This window comes from Podarcis liolepis, assembly GCF_965112155.1.
Source record: "Podarcis liolepis genome assembly, chromosome: 6".
Classification (NCBI taxonomy): domain Eukaryota; kingdom Metazoa; phylum Chordata; class Lepidosauria; order Squamata; family Lacertidae; genus Podarcis; species Podarcis liolepis.
The window spans coordinates 65,945,593-65,964,570 of record NC_139559.1 but is presented as its reverse complement, the minus strand read 5'-3'; the positions used below and the strand labels follow the sequence as shown (position 1 = coordinate 65,964,570).

At 43.0% G+C, this 18,978-nt stretch overlaps 2 protein-coding genes and 1 long non-coding RNA gene across 7 annotated transcripts in view; all 3 read right to left on the bottom strand.

The window, feature by feature from the left end:
* ST6GALNAC3 (ST6 N-acetylgalactosaminide alpha-2,6-sialyltransferase 3) overlaps positions 1-18,978 on the bottom strand; it is a 283,631-nt gene that overhangs the window by 28,017 nt on the left and 236,636 nt on the right. The gene's annotated exons all lie outside the window — the stretch shown is intronic.
* ST6GALNAC5 (ST6 N-acetylgalactosaminide alpha-2,6-sialyltransferase 5) overlaps positions 1-18,978 on the bottom strand; it is a 404,743-nt gene that overhangs the window by 170,846 nt on the left and 214,919 nt on the right. The window lies entirely within an intron of this gene.
* LOC310710122 lies at positions 13,735-18,550 on the bottom strand. Its single transcript, XR_014527823.1, has 3 exons — positions 16,667-18,550; positions 14,533-16,594; positions 13,735-14,170 (listed from the first exon to the last, which is right to left on the bottom strand). It is a non-coding gene; the product is annotated as an uncharacterized lncRNA (long non-coding RNA).

Sequence of the window (18,978 nt, the reverse complement as noted above, 5' to 3'; positions counted from 1 at the left end):
ACCATCTCGTCCTCTGCCGTCCCCTTCTCCTTGTGCCCTCAATCTTTCCCAACATCAGGGTCTTTTCCAGGGAGTCTTCTCTTCTCATGAGGTGGCCAAAGTACTGGAGCCTCAGCTTCAGGATCTGTCCTTCCAGTGAGCACTCAGGGCTAATTTCCTTAAGAATGGATGCGTTTGATCTTCTTGCAGTCCATGGGACTCTCAAGAGTCTCCTCCAGCATCATAATTCAAAAGCATCAATTATTTGGCGATCAGCCTTCTTTATGGTCCAGCTTTCACTTCCATACATCACTACTGGGAAAACCATGGCTTTAACTATACGGACCTTTGTTGGCAAGGTGATGTCTCTGTTTTTGAAGATGCTGTCTAGGTTTGCCATCGCCTTTCTCCCAAGGAGCAGGAGTCTTTTAATTTCGTGACTGCTGTCACCATCTGCAGTGATCATGGAGCCCAAGAAAGTAAAATCTCTCACTGCCTCCATTTCTTCCCCTTCTATTTGCCAGGAGGTGATGGAACCAGTGGCCATGATCTTAGTTTTTTTGATGTTGAGCTTCAGACCATATTTTGCGCTCTCCTCTTTCACCCTCATTAAAAGGTTCTTTAATTCCTCCTCACTTTCTGCCATCAAGGTTGTGTCATCTGCATATCTGAGGTTGTTGACATTTCTTCTGGCAATCTTAATTCCGACTTGGGATTCATCCAGCCCAGCCTTTCACATGATGAATTCTGCATATAAGTTAAATAAGCAGGGAGACAATATACAGCCTTGCCGTACTCCTTTCCCAATTTTGAAGCAATCAGTTGTTCTATATCCAGTTCTAACTGTAGCTTCTTGTCCCACATAGAGATTTCTCAGGAGACAGATGAGGTGATCAGGCACTCCCATTTCTTTAAGAACTTGCCATAGTTTGCTGTGGTCGACACAGTCAAAGGCTTTTGCATAGTCAATGAAGCAAAAGTAGATGTCTTTCTGGAACTCCCTAGCTTTCTCCATAATTCAGTGCATGTTTGCAATTTGGTCTCTGGTTCCTCTGCCTCTTCTAAATCCAGCTTGCACTTCTGGGAGTTCTCGGTCCACATACTGCTTGAGCCTTCCTTGTAGAATTTATATACTAAGCGGTATATAAATTTAATAACAACAACAGAAAGTATAGATAGGCTTCCATGGTCATCACACCCATAGTATGGAAATAAATAAAAGAAATTAATAGGACACTGAAAAGCTAGCAAAATAGGTATAGTGTTGTAGCCTCTTCATGTTGGAAAACATAAACATATAGAATTTTTTTTGTATACTGCATTTGTAAGGATAAACAGCCTTGCTTATCCTTGGAACATCACTTTGAGCCACATCTGCAAGGGACTATAATGCACATTTAAAATACAGAGGACAGGGGGCTAAACTGGATGTGATTTAATGGAATCTCCATCCTTCCTGGTCTCTAAGCTGCCCAGGGCCCAGTCCAATCACAGTGGTCTGATCTTAGATTTTGCAGAGCAGTCCCTGCCACAAACTCAGTCTAGCAGGTAATGTGCTGTGTGTTAAGCGAATATACACGGCAAAAAGCTCCTAAATGGCACTATATTGAAGTGATGTGGCACTGACATTGAAAGGTACACTATGGGGATGAAACTAAAAGTGGACAGTGTTGGGAAACTGCCAGGGAGATAGTGACCATCATGAGCCCCCAAGCTGGAGTTCTGGATGTCCATCGGCCTCCCGTACTCACGCAGATCCAACAGTTAGGGGCACAAAGCCTTTGGAAATTCCTGGCATCATTCCTAGGCTGGTGCACCCTCTTTATCAGCAGAAACGCAGCCGAAAGCTTGCATCACAGAAGAGCAGAAGAGCATAATTTACAGACTTTATTTAGCGTTTAACAGAACAAAAGAAAACACGTCCATTCTGTCAGCGTGTCTGAGCCGACTGAGAAAACGAAAGGAAAAAACAGCAAGCATAAACATCCTGTGAATAGGACATGCGCAGACTCTGTTGCTTACAAAAGCCTGATCCCTTTTAAGGTGGAACGGAAATATCCTAACATCCTCCCCCTTTCCGTGTAACCTGTTGTACCTGTGGTTCACCCAATTGCAACTTTTGTACATAAACCTTTAGTTGTTCTTTGTTAACAACCTTAGACAACAGATCAGCAGGAATTTCATTTCCTGCCATGTAGGACACCTGAATCAGTCCTTTCTGAATACACTCTCTTGCACAATGTAGCTTAATCTGCAAGTACTTGGTTCTCTGCTTGCAACTCTCGGAGTTCAGCAAAGCCAAACACGATCTATTGTCTTGATACACTTGTATAGGACATTTCACAGACACCCTGATGTCCTTAAACAGTTGCATCAACCATTCACAATCCATGAGTGAAAATGACAGAGCATTGAGTTCTGCTTCACAGGAACTTAGGCTCACTGTTGTCTGCTTCTTGCACAACCAGTCAAACAGGCAGTGGTTGTACATGTAGCACACACCAGAAGTGCTTGTACCATCCGTGGTGTCACTTCCAAAACTTGCATCTGCAAAAATTTCAAGACCTCCAGTCTTCTGACTGGTGAACCTCAGCCTGTAGTGCATAGTCCCTTTCAAATAGCGGGCTATGCGCTTCAGAGCTTTCCAATCCTGAACCGTAGGATTGTTGGCATGTCTGCTAAGCAGATTACAGCTTACAGCTATGTCAGGTCTTGAACATCTGGCAATGAAATTCAGCTTGCCTAGAATGCATCTGTATAGCGTTGTGTCAGAAAACGCTTCAGCAGTACTGTCTACCTGGTAACCTGTCACCATCGGTGTGTCTGCTGGGTTTGCATCAATCAAATTCAACCTGGTTAATACATCAGCAATTTTCTGTGCCTGGTGTACCAGAAAATTACCTGCTTGGTCTCTCTCCACCTGCAGAGAAAGATAGTTGGATACCTCACCAAGATCCTTCATGTCAAAGTGCTCCTTCAGCTGAGCTAGGGTGCTTTGATAAAAAGCCTGATTCTTCCAAAACATCAGAAGATCATCAACAAAACATAAACAATACAGTTTGTTTTGCCCCTCCTCCTTGACAAACACACATGGATCAGCTTTGCCCTGGTGAAAACCTAGAGAAAGCAATGTCTCAGTGAGTTTTGTGTTCCAACACCTGGCACTCTGCTTGAGACCATATAAGGATTTCCGCAGTTTACAGACCATACCCTTCTGTATCTCCATCCCATCAGGTGGAATCATGAACAGCTGTTCATTCAAAATCCCGTACAAAAAAGCTGTATTAATGTCGTGGTGGGAAACATGCAGTTTCTCCTCCGCAGCTATCTTGAGCATCAGCCGAATGCTCTCATATTTGACTGTGGGTGAGTAGGTCTCGTGGTAATCCTGTCCTGGTACCTGTGAAAAACCTCTGGCAACCAATCTGGCTTTGTGTCTGACTACCTTGCCATTCTGGTCTGTCTTGGCCTTGAAGACCCATTTGCTGCCAACCAGTCTCATTCCTGGGACTACCGGTACCAGTTCCCAAGTTTGGTTCCTGTTCAAGGAATCAACTTCAGCCTTCATGGCATTTAGCCAAGGCTCAGCATCTTTAGAGGTTAACTCCTGAACCTCTTTGAAGCTTGAAGGTTCCCATACCTTCTCTGAGCTACTAAGAACAGCAGTTGCTGTCTTAGCAAACTCATCAGCATACCTCTTTGGAGGTCTGCCCTTGGTCGCCCTTTCAGACCTACGTACTAGACGCAAGTCTTCTGGACTCATCTCCTCTTTCTTAGGAGAAAAGTGACCAATGGTGAACAGTGGTTCTTCCAGTTCATTGTCAGACGCATCAGATGGTCTGACTGAGGCCTTTGCGCTCTGGTAGTCTGCTGTGTCATCACTTTCACTGACATCAGCAGCCGCAGCAGCAGCGCCGCCCACTGAACTGGAATCCGAACTCTGATCATCATCATCATCATCATCATCATCATCCTCATCATCATCAGCAGCTTCCTCAGCTTTAGCTGCTTGCTTGACATCACCTTCATCCTCCTCTGGGTAACTCTGGAAAATTCCCACATTTTCCCCCCACTTAGGATTGTACTCAACACTCCTTGTGAACTTAATGGACTTAGAGTCAGTCATCCATACCCTGTATGCACCTTTTTCGTACCCCATGAACAAACCATGTGCCCCACGCTTCCCAAGCTTGTTGGTTTGTTGTGTGCGTACCCACATGTCCGAACCAAATATTTTCATGTGTTTGGTGTTGGGTTTCTTGCCAAACATCTTCTCATAGGGGGTACAACCAATGGGTGATGACAATCTGCGATTAACGGTGTAAACCAAATTCCCCAGAGCCTCCCCCCAAAACTTATCAGGGAGATTGGCATCATGCAACAAGGTTTTGATTCCTTGCAGCAATGTTTGATTTGCTCTCTCCGCAAGCCCATTCATCCATGGCGATCTGGGCGTTGACATGTCATGCTGGATTCCCTTCTCAGTCAGGAAAGCTTCAAACTGCTGAGAAGTAAACTCCCCGCCCCGATCAGTAAAAAAACAACAAATACGTTTACCTTGCACATTTTCCAACCAAGCACAGAATTCCTTAAACTTCGGAAACGCTTGCGATTTCTGTTCGAGCAAATACACATGAATGTACCTGGAAAAGGAATCAATCAGAATCATGAAGTACCTTGCTCCTCCTATAGAGGGCGCAAGTGGACCAACCAGGTCCGCATGCACTAGCTGGTAGGGTTTGGAAGCCTGCCTGCTAGACTCCTTGCCTTTTGGAGCAACCTTCACCTTGTTCTCTGCACAAGATACACATTTCATGTGAAATTTACAAGGTTTGATGTTCAAACCTTCAACCACCTCTGGCATCTTGGCCAGTGCCTTCCAAGAGAGGTGACAAAACCTTCGATGCGCATCGTGAATGCAACCTGCATGAAGAACTTTGTTAGTTTGTGCAACACAACAAGAATCAGCATTATTCACAACAACAGTGTCATCATAAGTTATATGGAACAAACCATCCATAAACTTTGCATGCAAATAGTCCTCTTTGCCTTTACTGATGACACAGACGCTCCTCTTGAAGGAAATCTGAAAACCACGCCCAGTAAGCTGTGGGACGCTCAACAAGTTGCTCGCCGCTCCTGGAACAAAAAGTACACCGCTGATGGTTGTGTGCAGACTTGCAAGTTTCACAGTCCCTTCTCCTGCAATTTGCAACGTCCTTCCATCAGCCAGGTGGATCTCACCTTCCTGTGGCTTGAAGGAGATAAAGAGATGCCTGTCCTTGGAAACGTGGCGGCTGGCACCTGAGTCCACAATAAACCTGCCTTTGGCAGTTGGAGCAGTCTTTACAGCAAGCAAACCCTTGTTTTCCAGCGGTTTGGGCTTTTGCAGCTTGCCCCCCTGCTGCTCCTGGCCAGCAGACGTGCCTTTAGCCTTTGGTGAAGCTGTGCCAGCAAACATCGCTTTGTTTTTCCCTGGCGCGGGCTTTCCACCCCCCTTCTGCTTCGGGCCACCTGCAGGCTTTTTCTTCTGTTTATTTCCAGTCTTTGGACAAAACCTCTGAGTATGACCTTGGTTCCCACAGTTCCAGCACTTCACAGCTGCCAACGCTTTGGCTCCCCCTGGAGGCTGGAATGTTGTCCCACTTTGCTCCCCCTGAAGCGCACAAGCCGACTCAGCTGCATTCCTTCTATCGTATTCATTCTGCAAAGTTGCCAAGACCTTTGTAGCAGTAAGGTCTTGCGCAGGGAGGGTCGCCAGCTGACTTGCCACGGCATGATAGCTTTCATCCAGGGAGTCCAGGATGAGAATAGCAAACAGTGACTCAGGCATATTGAAACCTCTCTGAGCCAATTCCTGTCTGAGATGCTGCAACTGTAAAACGTGGGCTCTAAGATCTTCCCCTGGCTCCAAACGCTTCCTGTGCAGCTTTCTGAAATAAAGCAACACAGACCCAGCCTCTCGTCGGAGATGACAGGCTTTAAGCCCATCCCACATCTCACGGGCAGTTGCCTTGCCAGCCAAGGTGATTAACTCTTCAGGAGCTACTGAGAGCAAAATTATTCCCATGGCTCTCGAATCCTGTGCTTTCCACTCATCTGTCACAGGGGCTGGGGGGTTCTCAGAAACAGTATTCCACACTCCAAGCCTTCTCATCTGGCCCTCACAGTACCTTGCCCAGGTCTGATAATTGTGGCCATTCAGCTTTAGTGGACACGGAGCAGTTTCTGAGGTCTGTAAGAGATCCATCTCAGCTTTTTACTTTAGCCGCGAGTCTATTTTAAGTTGAAAGACTCCTTATCTTGGCAGCCCATTAATCACGAACTCTTTGGCTCGGCTCCCAGGCCAATTAAGCCTTGCCGGAGTTCAAAGGCTCTTTGCCGAGGTATAACAGAAAAAGCGCCCCTTTGCTTTCGCTTTTCCCCCCTTCATACCTCAAACGCAGTCTGTTGCAGCTTTACTCTCCTGTAGGTGCCGTGAATCTGGGCCCGAAACCTTGTTGTTGGGAAACTGCCAGGGAGATAGTGACCATCATGAGCCCCCAAGCTGGAGTTCTGGATGTCCATCGGCCTCCCGTACTCACGCAGATCCAACAGTTAGGGGCACAAAGCCTTTGGAAATTCCTGGCATCATTCCTAGGCTGGTGCACCCTCTTTATCAGCAGAAACGCAGCCGAAAGCTTGCATCACAGAAGAGCAGAAGAGCATAATTTACAGACTTTATTTAGCGTTTAACAGAACAAAAGAAAACACGTCCATTCTGTCAGCGTGTCTGAGCCGACTGAGAAAACGAAAGGAAAAAACAGCAAGCATAAACATCCTGTGAATAGGACATGCGCAGACTCTGTTGCTTACAAAAGCCTGCTCCCTTTTAAGGTGGAACGGAAATATCCTAACAGACAGGAATGACCAGCTGGCAGAAAAGCTATGATGAGTTGGTCCATGTTGGGACAAGCCAGCATGAAGCATTTTACAACTGCACACTTCAGAGCACACATTGTGCTCTGAAGTGTTGCTTACTATCTTTGCATATGCAATATCTTTCACCTTGAAGGACATGCTGCGGTTTTACTTGCTGGCCATCGAGTGCAGGGACAGTGTCACCAACTCACATAATGCTCTCAACTTAAAAGCTAAAACATGCAAGCTGTGTTTCCATCATTACGATACGATGTGGCAGGTGAGGAATTTAAGGAGCATGCTTTTTCCATTTGAGGCTCCCATCACCATATGCTGGATGATTGGTTCTGTGCTGACTTAAAAAGAATGTCGCCTATTGAACGATTTCTAAAAAGCATACTGCATTTCCCTTGAGGATCTCTTATCCAAGTATTGACCAGGCTTGGAATGCTTTGCTTGCAAGATCTGATCAGATTTGTACTAAAGGTGAAGAGCTGCAAGTTTACGATAAGGGTGTTACCTAAAATGTTAAACTTAATGGCATGTTGAAAAAAGAAATAATTGAGTTATTAAGACAATACTTATTATTTATACAGAACATCTAACTGTGTGCCAAGGACAGAGAAGTATGATGAAGGTGGTTTGAATGCATTATTTGTCTTAAAGGGAAACATCCATTGGAATGAAGGCAATGCATGTTCCAATTTCTTCCTCAAACTTTGAAACGTCTCTCAGACTTCACCATTAGCAATTATTAGAAGAACCTTGTAAGGTAGACTAATATTTTTATCTCCATCTTGAAGACTGAAGTTTGAGACATATAGATGAAGAGGTATTTGAAAATTTCCAGCTCAAAGGTGAACCACTACACTATATAACACATGAATCCTGAACTCAAACATAATGATAAATCATAGTTTATTGTTACAAGAATGAGCCTATGTGAGCTTCAAGCTCACAAGGGTTTCCCTTACATTTCCTCTTCTGGTGCAAAGTTTTTGCCTTTGAGTAACTGCAGTTTGAGGTTATCCCTGAACCCTAAACTGTGGTTCATCTTAACTGGTTTATTGAAACAAGGGAACACTCATAAATCAAAGTATTTGTGTTCCTATGTATGACTGTCATTTCAATGGTTACAATAGAACCCACACATCCACTTTACTATCCAAATGTGATATGGACCATATTGTGTGGTTTCAACAGTACAGGATATTAAAGTATTTCTGGTATTTCCTGTTTCAGCCTGCTTCACTTAAATTCACTTAACTAGCAAGAGAGGGAGGGAGAGAAAACTAGTTCTGGTTGAGTGCAAGCTTAAAATATGAGGAGGTTGATCACTCAGAATAATGTGTTTTATTTGACTCTATTCTTTAGAGATTTGTTTTTGCTGTTGTACATGCTCATGACTCCCACAGATGTTATTTATGTGTGTGTCTGCTTGAAAATAAACTTCAGAACAGTTGTCATCATGTCAGAGGACTAAGAGATGGAAAAGACCAATTAGGCCCATTCCTGGCTCTTTGCTCTAGCCAATTTCCCCTAGCAGAGTATTCCCTGATGCTCTGTCCAGTTAATGCTTCATGTCCTTTGACTTCAGAAAGTTTCTTTCCCACAAAATGAAGGTAAAAATCACAGCAGCCTAAATCAATAGCTTAGCAAGGAGAAGCGTCTAACATCCAAGGTCTAAAATGAAAAGGAACATTTTTCATTATCTGATTATATCTATGAAATTTTAATGTTTTAATTTTGGCCAACATGGTATGAATTAGTTATCTGTGGGGGTTTTCAGCCCTACCTGTCATATGTGAAGTCCCTTTGTGAGAACAGTGATCATATGCTTATATTTCCTGGGCCATTTATAAAGGAAGATTTATTGCCAAAGCCAGTGCAAGTTAATTTAAAAGGGCTCACATTACTTGGACTTCAAGCTGAAGTTCTGCAGGACCTCTGCTATCAACTCTTGAGAAACATGCTTTTGGCAATTGTCTAGGGAAGAAATCCAATACAGCATTTGCCCTCCTGCAGAAGCCTAATTTAAATTAAGTGGTACTTGGAGAACTACATCCTCCAAAGATCCACTCAGTTGCTATTGCTCTTGCAGCTTAGAAAATGGAATAAAGATCACAGCAAGTCTGAGATCACAAAGGTGTATGCATGGGTGGGAGTTAGAAGACAGATCAAGATTCTCCCTTTTAGTATAGTAGATTTCCCCCCTCTTCACAGTTTGAAAACAACAAAAGTCATTGATAGAAATGGCCCAGTGTCATAGGGCAGAGATGGAGGACCTGTGGCCATCCACATATTGCCATCAGCCCCAGACAGTATGGCCAATTGCCAGGGATGATAGTAGTTAAAGTTCAATGAAGGGTTATGCTGGAAGACCCATGGGAACTCTTCCAACTCTACAGTCCTAGGACAGCTTGAGGCCCCTGCAATCTAGGAGGTAATTTTCATACTATTCAGAGAACCTTAGGCTGCCTTGGAAACTTGCTAGGCATTCCTTAATGAGAAGTTCAGTGATGGCATATAATGTTCTCTGAAGGACCGTTTGTCCACCACTATTTTACTTAGAGTAGACCCATTGAAATTAATGAACATAGCTAAGCCAGGACCATTAACTTCAATAGGCCTACTCTGGGTCAAATGTAGCTGAATACCACCCACTGTTTATTATGTAATAACCACTACACACAGGTTCCACTATCATAATGAGCCAACAATTTCTGTTGACTCTTATGGGAAAATTTCTAATGTGTTCTAGACCACAGATTTTTGACCTCAAAATGATGAAAAAAACCAGGAAAACCCTCTGAAATCTTGCAAAAGGCAAACAAAGAAGGAGAAATGCTCTTCTCCCACTATTTGTCTCTCCCATTCTCTCTCCTGCCATGGTTCCTGGTGAAATGGCTGCTGTGGACCAACAAAACACAGAAAGGTAAGGGTTGTTTAAGGCTGCTTACAGTACTACATGCAGGTGTCGCTGTCTGGATATTTGAATCCATGGTGTGTATAGTGAGGATTGGGTACTAATTCCTCATGTTTGGATAAGTGATTTTTTTTTTTTGCATAACAGGTAAGTATGGGCTGCCATTAATTCACTCTCTCAAATCATTCTATAGTGAATCTTTCCCCATGTAAATATTTGTATTTCATGGATGTGACCAATGCTAGAACAGAAGCAACAGAGCAGGCTGGTCCATGGAATGTTGTTGGACTCCAGTTCCTATCAGCACCAGCCAGTGCGACCAATGGGAGATGCAGTCCAACAACACCTGAAAGGCCATGGGTACCTCTTCCCTGACCTAGTGCAATGCAATATGATGGGAAACTGAAGCATCTCTCATGTTTGGATGACCAGTAGGAGAGTATGGCATGTTCATCACTTAAGTAAGGTTGTCTGGTGCAAGCAGTTCTAGTGGCCATTAATCTACCATTTGGATCATGCTGGTTTTAACTACTATTCTTGACTGGTTGGTGCTCCTGGGAATTTTCATAGACCTCTACAGCTCGCTTTTTAAATAATCAGTGATTTATTATTATTACTGTTTAGCTAGCTACTTGTAAATTCTCTTTAGCTTTCCTCTCATAATGTTTCATGATTTGCTGTCTTTATTTGATATAGCCTGAATTGCACACATTTAATCTGGGGCTATTTTCAGGGATGTGCTAGAAGGCTGTATGTGGAATATTACTTTTCCTCCTATATTTGCTCGGTACAAAGGCATGATCTCAACAGTGCATGGGCATGGCAAACCTATATTTTTACAACAATTTCTGAAACTAAGGAAAGCTGGGGGGGGGGGCTCCTTTCCTATTTTTAACTCAGTTTTGCAGACCTGGAAGATGATCCTGAAATGACTGAGAAATTACTGAATAAAAATAAATCGCAGGTAGGAAGAGATTAAACTGATGCTACACAAGTGCTATTCTGCTTATTTGATGACCTCTGCCAATACACAGACCTTGGGATCTCCACTGAATTGCCAGATAAGTTTCATGGCCTAATCATTCATCTGCTTATATAGCACAAGCTCTATTTGTATCTCAGTGGCTGGAAATTTAGTTACTGTTGTCATGCTGGATGGAGAGCTGTACTGATGTCACACCACCTACCACCATTTATCTCCTTTAGGCACTGAAGTCACTCAATGATTTTTGACACAGTAAGTACAGTCCTTTACCAGAAGGTAAGCCCTGTATGCCCGTGACAGCAAAAACAGCAAAGAGTCTTGCAGCACCTTCAACACAAAGGACTCCTCCAGATAACTCGTTTATTGAGCATTCATCCTGACTTGCTTGCACAAAGCTTGCATGGAGGTTAGACTAGGTCAGATCAACACTGCATGTTTAAAGCATATCCAACAAACACAATGTCCTCCAAAGAATTCTGGGAGCTGTAATTTGTTAAGAGTTAAAAGAACTTACAAGGGGGCAAGCAAGAATGTGGTTTCTAAGTTCACCACCATAATGATAAAATGATGCCAGAATCACTTTAGTAGTTGTGGAATTTTACCAAGGGATTAAGAGATTTCTGATGGCTTGAAACAGCTGCAGTTGGTTCACTGTTGTTGCTGTTCCCTGTCCCCACAAGGGCAGCCAATGTGGGACAACATATTTTATGAACTGTTATAGATGAAGCAGCTAAAAATATGTTCTAAATATGTTCTGAATATGTTCACTGCTGATGAGTCTTTAAACCAAATATGAGAAACATTTCATGGAATTAAACACAACTATTTCTTGGAGAGTTCTTCACTTGAGCTGCTGGATAGTCTAACAGTAATATTGGGAAAGGGGGAAATGAATAGAGGTCAGTGGCAAGTAATTACATTTACAAGGAACACTTCAGAGGAAAGACATCCTCCCCAGTCTATATTCAGTCACCATAAAGCCATGGTAAGATGTCAGCAGAGTGTTTTTTATGTTTCTGTGATGTCTGTATTGTAATCATAGCCAAACATGACTATTTTTAATAATAATCTCTCACACTGAAAGTAATGTATGTGCAGACTTCCTACTTTGCAACGCACAAGTCTTCATCTCTGGATTTTACACTGCAATCCTAGATACGTCTACACAGAAGTAAGTCCTATTATGTTCAATAGTGTTTATTCCCAAGGAAGTGGGTATAGGATGGTCCACAATACTGAAGGTAACTTGACATATACAACAGGCATGAAAATCATTTTCCTTTTTAGCAGAACTTTGCTATACTATTATGGGCATTGATTTTTTAAAAACCTTTCTTCCTTTTACATAAGCATCCTTGTAGGATTACCACCCAAGGCTGATTCCTACTGGCCTTGTCCACTCATAGCATCCAAATGTCAATGAAACCTAAAGTGGTCAGACCAAAATAATCATCACACAGTCATTTGCCATTAGCTTACTTTGATCTTTTTGTTAGGAAAACATACATATCTATATAAATAGCTGGCTGAAATACTTTCCCCTGCTTCCATTGGCAAATGAAGAAATGTTGTAGCAATATGCAATACATGCCAGAATAAGTGACAAGGGGAAACTTGTTTTTAGTAATGTTTTCCTGCTTTACTGTTTCTGAAATGTACAGTAACGTTAACAGCTGTATTTTGCTTCGACAAACATCAAAGAGAAAATAGAAACGCGAGCCCATTTTCGATTACAGGACTTATAGCAGAGCTGTTTAGAAACCGGTTTCACTATTTGGGAGAACTATTAATGACTGTGAGAACGTAGCCATAAACCTGCATATAATAGCAGAGCAAAATACCAGTTCTGAAGTAAAATAACAAAGAAGCTCTTGCTTTCTTCTTGGCTCAATGCTATGGTACAACAAGCTATGTATTCTGAAAAACTGACAGTAAGCGTACATTAAAGCATATCCACAAATCCTCCCCCCCCCATTCCAACATTTGCAAGTGAAATTCAACAGCATTATTTACTCACCAGAAAATACATTTGAATAATTTTGCTAGTCTGATTAAAAAAAAGTGGTGCTTTTTGGGGTGGGGAGGGGAGATAACATTCCTCATTGTTTTCTAGTCGCTTCTCAAGACTGTCCATGGGGCTGACAAGTAGGGTTGGGGGAGAAATTTGGTTCACATTTTTTACATGGAACTACCCAATTTTCACTTTCTCAAACAAAACACAAATCAAAATGGAGTTTTCCTTTGAAATTTACAAAGGCGATGAGGTTCTGCAAAGTGTACAGAAATGTGCATAAAACTACATTTGTGAAAATAAAATACAAAAACGAATTGCTCTGGGGAAATTTGCACAGACACAAGTATCTATTGGGCAAAATGGGCATTTAAAAATGCTGATCAATTCTCATAAAAGGTTTTGAAAAAATAACAATTTGTAAACTGATGCAGAAATGTGGATAGCTAATTTGAGCTTAGGAAAAAAGAGAAATCTGAACGGACAGGTTCACCCATCACCTAGTTGATGGTTTGCCTGCAGTGGGTCTTCCTGCTGAATGTGAGAACCCAGGGTTCCAGCTCACAGGACAGGCTGGGCATGTTTGGCAGACCCTCCCGCTGCCGACAGGCGCTTGACCCATGGCAAGGCTTGGAGAGGGAATGGTGTAGGGTGGAGTGCCAATGAGTGCTGCTCCACTCTCCTCGCTCATATGCTTATCCTTGCACATTGGTGAACCCTTTTTCATTAGGAGCACCCCATCGCTAGCCAGCTCCCTGTTTCTACACAATGATTACCGTTGTAACCAAGTATATAAGCCCATACAGTACAAATGCACTCCCAAAGCACAAATCCTTCAATAAAAATGACTCCATTCTATATTCTAGTGCTGCTGTATTTACTGAGTGATATCTAAAACACCCACCCACCACAAATGCTCTTAATTAAGTTGGGTTTTTTTTGCATTATACAATTGAATATTAGTTTTAAGAATCTTGACCTTCATCAGCACGTTGTCCCTGGGAACTGCTGGAGAACTCTGGATAGGGGGCTCCACCTGTCCCTTCTTATTCCAGACCTTCCTTACACACCCTCCAACATGTCCCAGTGGAAAACAGGGATGCGTGTCTTTTGGGGCCATGTTCCTGCACGAGTCATGTGATCCAAGCGAAAGCACAGTGCCCAGAAATATGCGGTTTGGGGCACTGCAATCTCATGTGGTTTTGCCCACCGTGCATCCCACCTTTCTGCTGAGACTTGTTGGAGGACATGCAAAGAAGGTCTGGAATCAGAAGGGACAGGTGGAGCCCTGTATCCAGAGCACGGCCCCCCAAAATGGGATGTCCCAATTTAATTGGGACAGTTGAGATGTAAGTCCTTGAGAACCCAGCTTTTCAACAAAAGACTTACCAGCTTTTTAAAAAAGGGAGAGCCTTACAAAGTTCACACAGAAGCATAATACTGCTTACTTTAACTCGCCTGTGGAAACAACTCAGAGGCTATTAAGAAGAAAAAGGAAAACATCAAGAAGATTGAAAGATGGGACTGGTGAAGACTAAAAGCAGCAGAAATATGAGATGATCGGACCCTACTGAACTCGAAGCATGGGAACCCCAACAAAAATTTATAATTTGGCAAAATATTTGGACTTTATGATATGTATTGGTATAATTTGGAATAATTAATGTGATATGATTGGATTGTTAAATGGAAAACTTAATAAAAATTATTATTAAAAAAAAGAGAGAACACAGCTTTTCACCGTTACTGCTACTACAATTGTATGACTCCATATTTTCTTGTATGAAAAGACTCGTGATACAAAGCTAGCAGGATTTCTTAGGACCGGGGAGCTCGCTCAGCAACAGAGTGGCTGGGTAAGGGTAATAGTTCAGTGGTAGAGCATCTGTTTTGCATGCAGAATGTCTCAGGTAGGGTGGGAATGTCCCTTCTGGAAAACCCTGTATAGCTGCCTCTGGTCAGTGTAGATAGTACTGAACCAGGTGGACCAAGTGACCAATGTGGTATAAGGCAGTTTCTTATGTTTCCGTGGATAAAATGTCAAGAGTCAATGCTCATCTCAAAGAACATTGTTGTTGGGCAGCTATGGCAACACAGGTAGAGAAAGGCTTTTGCCTAAGAGCATTGGGAGCACCAGTGAATAGGGTTGATAGTGCTGGGTTAACAAAATCTGGCTCAACAGAAAAGGAAGGTTGCAAATTAAGTCTCAAACTATTAACTGCTGCTGATTAATCACTAAAGACAGTTAGCTCCTAATCCCATATGGATTTGCATACATTTTAAACTAAAGTTGCTCCTTAAATAAACTGGTTTAGGGTAGATGTTATTCTTTTAGGAACAATTTGAGATAATCAGATGAAAAAAAATGCTTTGTCTGCTTTATTTAGTCTGAAAACCTATCTTCATTACACATCTTCAAAACAGCAATTGCATTGATATTCATGGCTTAATAAAGCAATTAATCAATCAAAAGGCAATTAATCAACTAAACACACACTGATGGTAACTTTAGTCGAAAGTGTTATTATTCTAGTCATCTCCACAGCCTTTTTTTTTTTTATTAAAGTCAAACAACATTTTTCTGTAGCTGTATCCAATTAGAATGTTCACGAATCTTGGAACTGTTCAAGTTAGGAGGTTTTAGCTCTACCGCTAGATGTATTTAAGTAGATTCTATTTCAGTTCTGCTTGAATAAATTGTCTGAAAGATTCATTACTCATAGTTCAAAGCTCTGAACAAATCTGTATTAAGTTAGGTAGCTCATTTTCCTAGGACAGATGTAGCTTTTTTGTGCACCGTTTTTAATTTAAACTTATCACTGATAAAAATGTTTTGATCTGAACGGATTACAAAGGATATGAGAAGAAAAGATAAATCCCCCATTAGATCCATTTAAGGTCAGAGAGGGCCCTTCCGTGTTGTACCTCCAGCACCTACTGAAGACTTAAAAAAACATTCCAGCAGGCATTTTAACTGGATTCTGATTTTATAGTTTTAACTGATTTCCTTTTATTTAACTGATTAGGCTGGTTGGTTTAGAAATGCAGAGACAACTAAATGTTTCTCCACCCCCAGCTTAAGGTTAGAGATATTTTGGTCTATTCGTCTTCTAAAGGAACACCCACCCACATTCCAGCCTTACTTATCTTGTATTCTACCACTTGAGATCTCTCTCTCCCCCCCCCCCCGCCCGGCAGCTCACATCCAAGAGTGGAGCTGGGCTGTGGGGAGAGAAGTTATATTGCATTGTATTGCACTGGATTGCTATTGTTTATACAGGAACATGAATATTCAAGTCTTAAACACAAATGAGAATTGTTACAAGACTTTAATCTTATTACTGGTAAATGGGCATTATATAACTGATCAGACTGTAAAATTCTTTTCTCTCTCTAGGGTATCCTACCGATATGAACACTGATAAAGACACATTTTGCAGGGGAGAACGAGAAGTGTCCTGTTGGGTTCGAGTTAAATTCGTTGAACTCATTAAACTCAGCAAACACCTATTTAATTTTTAAAAGTGTGCGGTCTGCCTTGGCCCCGGATTTGTAATGTTAACACTTGCCAAAAGAACACAGGAAACTACCTTACAACCATGCATGATGCCAACGCGTGGTATAATTTGGCAAATGCAGGGCCCATTGCTGCCACCGCCATGATGACTAGGTCTACATCCTGCTGGTGCCAGCATCTGAATTGCAACCAGTCCTGCTCCCAGCATGCATACATTGGAGTTGGGTTGGGGAATCTTTTCCAGCCAGAGGGCTTCATTCCCTTCTGGGCAACTTTCTGAGGGCTACATGCTGCTGCTGAGCAGGAGCAGGAGGCAAAAGTGGGCCGAGCAACAAATACAATGTTTACCTTTGTACAGTTCAAAGACGGAGATAACTCTTTATTAGTAAAAACACGATCTCTACAGACTTGGTTGAGTGTCAGCCCTACTGAGCAGAGCAGCTCATTCTAGGTGGGTCCTCAGCACAGGTAAACTGCAATAGCCCCAGCATTGGGAGAAGGCTCCTTTGCTCCACCTCAGGGATGCCATGTCCTGTTTTGCTGCCTGAGGCGAAACGGGAAGGTGCTGCCCTATCTGCTTTAAGCCTCCCTTACCTAGGTCGCTTGGTGGATTCTGGTGAGATTTGCTTCTCTGCCAGCAGTGGAGGTGCCAAGGCAGGTGGAGCACCCACAGGGGTGCCAAATCTTGGTTTTCCATCACAAGTTAGCTCCCCCTCACCATGCAGACCACTATTGCCTAGTGCCAAAGCCCACCCACAGCCAGGCCTGTTTACATCAGGTCACATTATTTGCCGTTCTAGAACAGTTATCATCTACTCTGATAGAAAGTGACTCCTAAGGGCCTCGAGGAGAGGTCAGAGATTGAACCTGGGACTTCTGGCCAGCGGTGGAGGAAGCCACTCGGGCGCCTGGGGTGGCGTGCCCAGGAATGGGGCGAACCACCCATGGGGGCGGGGACACACCGTGGGGCCTCCAGAGTCTGCCTGCCTCCTCCCACTCAGCTGACCTACAGCTTGAGGGGGGATCAGTGGGTGGACCATATGGGCAGTGCAGAGCCTGTGCGCACCCAAGCCACCACGTCTCTCCCAGGAGAGATGCAGGGCTCGGGCATGCTATAGGCCCCGTGGTGAGTGCTGCCCTTGCTTTTGGCTACTGAGATATGGCTTTGGCGGCCATCCTTCAGCTACAGCTTTTTTAAAAAAGGCTTCATGTGGGTCTGTGGTAGCAGTCTGCTACTTAACCTCAGACCTCTATGGGAAGGGAAAACCACAGGTCCTCTGCACAGAAAATGTTAGCCCTTGAGCACACTGATTGAGTTGCTATTTCTGGTGCACAAAAAAGGGAAAAAAGGATTATAATGTAACCTCCAGCAACAAATAACATTAAGAGCTGTGAAAAGCAGTTTAATGACAAAGCTACTAAAAGCGTTCCTCTTTACAGTCTTTTTATTTTTATTTTTTTTAAAAAAGCTTTTGAGTCATCTGAAGAGCTGGTACTGGGTTTTAGTTGAAAGCAATCAGGTCTGCAGCCTCAGACAGCTGCATTCGTAAAGTAGTTTCGCTTGTCAAACTTGACATCAATAAAGCTACATTTGGCAAAAGAAAGGCGCCGTTTCCGCAAAGCAACAACAACAACAAAAGAGGGGGGACACGAACATTAGCATGCTTATGCTTTGAACTTATCACACTGATTTGCATCGGAACCTCCTTTTGATATCCCAATGGTAAGGAACGCAAGAGATCCCTAACCAGACCCTCATTTCAGTGGGATAACTTCACACATGAAAATGTCAGCTGACCTGCAGCCTACAGTGACCTGCCGTCTTTTGGTGGACCCACTTCCTTGCTTAAGCCATGTTGGAGCTCACAGTCCAGTAGGATTTTTTTCCTTTCCGTGTGAGCTAATGTAGCTTGTGATGCACAGATGCAACACAGCCTGTCAAACAACAGACAGGCAACTAATAATGATAGTAGCGACAACAACCATAATGTGGAACGAGGGGAGGAAAAACCTGGCATCTCATTTCCCCCTTTCCGTTCAAATAAGTGTCTGTTTTGCACATCTGAGGCTGGTGTAGTGCCTCAACCCTTTCAAAAGAGAGGCTGCTTTATAAACTCACAGCAAACTGTTCTTTTATACAGCAAGTTGCAAGGATGATCCCTGACGAGCAGCGCTCATTAAAAGAACATCAGCTGGCTTACGGAAGAGTCTTGCTTGATGCTGAACCAATCCAGCCCCTTGGGGTTTTTTAAACGCCATTTGTTCTACAAACACTGCCTTGTGCCGTCCAGTCGTGAAAAATTTCCAATTTAAACATAAATCTTTTGCAAATGGGCTCATGGAAATATTTGGGCCAGGAGGCTAGAGAACGTCTGTCTCAGGCAGACATTCTGTTCATTCTGCCTCGATGAACGTATCAGTGGTGTGATTGGCAAGCCTGGGGTTTGAAGGAATGGCTCATCAGCACAGTGGCATGCTAATTCTTGGTTTTTGCTGAGGTGTTAAACCGATGTCAAGGCTGGTTCATGCCACATGAATATATATCCCTGCACATCGAAAACCAGCACTGCAGGCAAAAGAACAGGCATTTGTTTGACTTGCTAGTTTTTTGTCCTCAGGGTTTTTTATTTGCATAAACTGAAACATCTGCACGATCTTTT